The sequence below is a fragment of the Bison bison genome, unplaced genomic scaffold (assembly GCF_000754665.1).
Source record: "Bison bison bison isolate TAMUID 2011002044 unplaced genomic scaffold, Bison_UMD1.0 scf7180017864309, whole genome shotgun sequence".
NCBI classification, from domain to species: Eukaryota; Metazoa; Chordata; class Mammalia; order Artiodactyla; family Bovidae; genus Bison; species Bison bison.
The window spans coordinates 7625074-7630306 of NW_011494881.1; the positions used below are offsets into that span (position 1 = coordinate 7625074).

The 5233-nt window shown below is 43.0% G+C and overlaps 1 protein-coding gene across 10 annotated transcripts in view; it reads right to left on the reverse strand.

Moving 5' to 3' along the window:
* Window positions 1-3639, reverse strand: part of USP54 (ubiquitin specific peptidase 54) — a 133762-nt gene extending 130123 nt beyond the window's left edge. For 5 of the 10 annotated variants that reach the window (XM_010852310.1, XM_010852312.1, XM_010852293.1 and 2 more), the window contains exon 1: window positions 2782-3639. The gene's annotated coding sequence lies outside the window, so the exon portion shown is untranslated. Of the gene's footprint in view, window positions 1-1583; window positions 2243-2410; window positions 2647-2781 lie in introns of those variants that run through there. The other 5 variants (XM_010852304.1, XM_010852294.1, XM_010852295.1 and 2 more) reach the window with 3 other exon arrangements.
* Between the last annotated feature and the right edge of the window lie 1594 nt (window positions 3640-5233).

Below are 5233 nucleotides of genomic sequence, written 5' to 3' on the forward strand. Positions count from 1 at the left end.
AAAAGCCCCGAACTGCAGCAGTCTACAAAAATGTTTGCCTAAATCCCTCAGTCTGCTGTAATAACAGTTGCCCTATATATGAATATAGATAACCATTTCCACTGTCAAAATCATCAGTTTCTGGAAGCTTACAGATGTTAACAATTGCTTATTATAACTATTTCCCCAAGCAAAGCTCCCTATACAATTATACACAACATGAATATGGTAATTTACTCAATTCTCTGTACAATACAAACCTCATATTTAGCATCATGCTAATATTCAAATTAGTTCCCCCATAGTGTAAATATTTGAGGGAGCAAAATCTATGAATAAAGAGAGACTGAATTTTAGTCTTCTGGCCAATTCCATGTTCAATGTCTGGCCCCCTATCCCCATTCCAAGGTTCCTTTACTGCAAAAAGAAAGGAATCCTGCTTAGGTTTTCAGTTGCATAGATTTCCAACTCCAGTCCCTAATCTCCCATTTACTAGCTCCGTGATATTAGACAACTGCCTTAATGTTTTAAGCTTCAATTTTCTTATCTTTAAAATTGAAGTATTAGTATCAGCTGAGTATTGTTAAGATAAAATGAGAAAATTGAGGTGGGAAGAGGGGTGGAAAATAAATAAATGAAATGAGATAATGTGCCTAGGACATTAATAATCACTCAATGAATGATAGCATTTATGCTTCTTATTACTATTATTGACTTAAGAATGTTCAGTGATGTTTAAGAATACTTTTAAAAGACTATTAAATTATGAACTGACCCCTTAATTTTTTCAAGCTTCCATTCTAATTTTATCTCTTCTGAAAAACATAATATGTTTTATTAATGCATCATAATTTAGAATTTGCTTAATATTTTGTAATTTTTTAAATAGTTTTTTCCATTTTATTCTTGTCAACTATTGTTGACAAGTACTCCCTAGGGCCAGAATTTTGTTTCATAAGCCTGTGTTCACAAATGTATTGTGTTTACTACACTGTAATGATTTGCTACTCTATTTTGCTCTCCGAGCAATTTCAAGGCAAAGAGCAAGGCTTACTTGTATTTGTACCCAGAAGGCTCAGTTATCAAACACAGAGAGGTCTCAATGAATGTTTGTCGAAAGGATAAATGAATGAATTTATCTTTTCCCCCAACCCCTGCAATGCCTTGCACAGTACTCTACACATAATAGGAACTCAGTAAAGCTTCTTAATGGATTCATGGAGAAGTCTTTTGGACTCAACCACATAAAGCTTTATCTTGCCTCAGAAAATCATTTCAACTTTAAAGATTAGCTACTAACATTACAAATTAAAAGTTTTAATCTAACATATATCAAATAAATAGGTTCAATGACTAACCACAACAAGGCTAGCTCTAGAAGGATTAAAATCCATTATTCTAATTAATGAATTTGTGAACTCAACATGGAAAAATCCAGTTACATAATCAAAAGAGAGGTTATGCTTTTGCAAATTTAAACGTACCAAAAATAGTGAGAAAAAATTATCAGAAAGCTTGCATCTGTAGATAGAAATGAACAAATTATTTTTCATGCCTGAATTGAAACCACTGTTTTCATTAGAAATAAGAAAACTGGTCCAAACCTGTCTCTAGAAAACACTCCTTGAGACTCAGTGTAAATGCTTTGCCCTCGCAGTGATTTTAACTCCTAGAAGCCTTTTATTTCCAGACTGACGGATATTCAAAACTCTGTCTCCTAAAATAAAAATTCGTTCATTTCTTAAAAGGCAAAGAACCTGAACAGACACAAGGTTTTATATTCAAGTAACTAAAACTATCCTTAGTGCTCAGCCTGGTGCTTCTGCAACAGAAACATTTTCTTAGTTTTAAAATCATATTCATGGAAGGTTTAAAAGTCGTACTACACATTCTTCACTGTATGATCTAAACTGAGTTTACACCGCATATATAATCTCATAAGTACACCGTAAAGAAATTCTACACTTGAATGAATCTGGAAAGAAACGTGAGCTTTGCACACACCCCCTTCTTCCAACTCAATACGCACATCTTAGTTTTTTTTTCTCAAGAATTTCTCTCTCCCGCCCCCATCCCACACGTTATTTCAGAGCAGCAATCATTCATAACCCCACTCATAGTCTCTCCACCGAAAGAACCTTTCCAACTAATACTATTTCACCCAAACCCTCCATTCACATCTCAGAGTCCGTGGGGGATTTCTTTGGAAGGGGCGGGGGGCGGTGAAGTTCCGGCACGCCACCATTCCCGCCAAGCCCTTTAGAAGGAACCAGGTCTTAGCGCGCAGTCCCGGACTAGTGTTAGGCGGACCCCGGTAAACTGCGAAGGTCTGACACCGCACCCGCCGCTCCACCCCCCCACCCCACCCCCGCCGCCTCTCCGCCAGGGCAAAGCAAACCGGGCCCAATCTCTGGGCTCCCATTCAACATACCCTCCTCCTCGCTGTACCCCATTTCTTCCCACTTATTCCTCGGTGTAGCCCGGTCTCTTTTTTCAATTCTGACTCCCCATAACCATCTTGCTCCCAACACACACACCCTTCTGTACTCCTGCCCCTGCCCCTTGAACCCTTCTACACCCGGGTCCCTCCCCCTTGGACCTCGCGGCAGCTCCAGCCCTTCCCGCGTGCCCTGGTGCAGACCGGCGCCCTGTCCTTATAACCACTGGACCTGGGTCCCACCCAACACGTCACACGAGGGCCCATTTCTCCCGCGACCCGACCTTCCCCACCCCCTCCCTAAGCGCTACCCCCCCAGCACCCTGTTACCTCCGGCCCCGCCCCCCTGAGGGTGTCGCACTCACCGCTTCTGCCGCCGCATCCTTAACCGCCGCGGCTGCTATAGCTACAGGGAGCCAAGGCAACCAGCTCTCGCGACAGTTTCCACAGCTACGGCGAGAACAGCCGGGAAGAGCCTCTCGCAAGAAAGTAAATGAGTCAGGCTCGAGACGGCTAAGTATATCTCGCGATAGTGTTGTGTAAAATGGCGGCTGTAAGGCGCTTCGGGGGTGGCCCGGAAAGGTTTGGAGGTAGGCGAGGGCGGGAAAGGATCTTGAGCTGGCGGGAGAGTCGGAAAACTATTGTAGGTAGGACGCAGGAATGGTCCCATCTGAGGAAAGTTAGTATGGCGAATCCTACACTGGAATAACTTTAGGGATGTGGCCGTCATTTCCCAGTGTCTCAGACTTGGAACAGTGTCACCTTTAACTGAAGTTCCGTCTTCCTGGTATTTTCTTTTTGCGTGCCCAGTAGAGATGGAGCGAGCAAGCCAGAAATTGATCTTTCCGTATCTTCGTTAACCTTTCTTCAGGAAATTCATCCGTTCTTCCCCTACCCTGGTTTGGAAAGGACATTTGACTTAACAGAAATGTTTATGTTTATATACTGGTGCCCCGCCCCCATCAATTCTCCCTACCAAAATAGGAAATAAAAGTTTGTTGTTGTTTTTAATCGAGCATAAGCACAGGTGTTTGGATGCGGAAGGGGGCCGCGTTGGTGCGTGATCTGAACTTTGCAGTTGCTTGCCACCCTGTGGGCACATCCTTAGCTGATGACTCTGAACACAGTTTTAAGGGCTTTCTCTCCTGGTGGCGCAGACGGTAAAGCGTGTGCCTGCAATATGGGAGACCCGGGTTCGATCTCTGGGTCAGAAAGATCCTCTGGAGAAGGAAATGGCAACCCACTCCACCCTTGCCTGGAAAATCCCATGGATGGAGGAGCCTGATATGCTACAGTCCATGGGGTCGCAAAGAGTCGGACACGACTGAGCGACTTCACTTTCCTTTCCTTTCTCTACTCTCAGAAAGCTGTAAATGCAGACTGAGTAGGATCTGGAACAGAAGATGGATATATAAAGAACGTTGTTCAGTGAGAATAAAAGGAATAAATGGAGAACTCATTCTCTTCTCTCCAAGCCCCTGAATAGCTCTCATAATCTAGACCAGTGCTGTCCAGTAGAAACATACTGTGAGCCATAACATGCAATTTAAAATTTGTAGTAGCCACATTTTTTTAAAAGTAAGAAAAAGGAAATTTAGTAATCCACATAATCCAACATATTCAAAATATTTCGACATGTAATCAATATTTTGAAATTTCTAAAAATATTTATTTTTGGCTGCATCGGTTCTTAGTTGCAGCACATAGGATCTTCCTTGCAGCATGCAGGATTTTTTGCTGTGATGTGCAGATTCTTTGTCTCAGGGCCTGGGCTTCTCTCTGACTGTGGTGCTGCCCAGGTACAGGAGCACAGAGGCTCAGCAGTTGCCCGTGGGCAAGCTTAGTTTCAGCATGAGGGATTGTCTTTAGTTGTGGCCCACCAGCTCCAGAGCAGGTGGGCTCAGTAGTCCTGCAGCATGTGGGATCTTAGGTCCCCAGCTAGGGATCCAAATGGAGTCCCGTGCAGTGGAAGAAGTTTCTACTGGAAAGCTCTAAACCTGCACTAGATAATGCATTATCTGAGTGACTTTAGGAGCACAGTATTATGGGCATGTGGTTTATGTAAAAGAATCCCTGAAGTTGCTAACTCAAATGACTGCAGAGCCTAGGAGACTGACAATAAAAGATGACCTGGTATAAAACATAAGGTGGTAGTGGAGCATAGACGGCAGCCCACCAGGCTCCCCCGTCCCTGGGATTCTCCAGGCAAGAACACTGGAGTGGGTTGCCATTTCCTTCTCCAATGCATGAAAGGGAAAAGTGAAAGTGAAGTTGCTCAGTCGTGTCTGACTCTATCGACCCCATGGACTGCAGCCTACCAGGCTCCTCCATCCATGGGATTTTCCAGGCAAAAGTACTGGAGTGGGGTGCCATGGCGAGGGCCCACTAAAGACTACAAGCTTCTATTTCAAAGGGAGGTTTCCTGAAGCCATGTGGAAAACAGCATGGAAATTCCTCAAAAAATTATAAATAGAGCTACTATATGATCCAACAATTCCACTCCTGGGAATTTATCTGGAGAAAATGAAAATGCTAACTAGAAAAGATATATGCACCCCTACGTTCTTGACAGCATTATTTACAGTAGTTAAAATTTAAAGCAACCAAAGTTCCCATCAAAAGATGAATGGATAAAGAATGTGATACATAAATATTATATATATATAAAATGTATATATAATGAAATATTACTCAGACATAAAAAAGAATCAGATCAGATCAGATCAGTCGCTCAGTCGTGTCCAACTCTTTGCGACCCCATGAATCGCACCACGCCAGGCCTCCCTGTCCATCACCAACTCCCAGAGTTCACTCAGA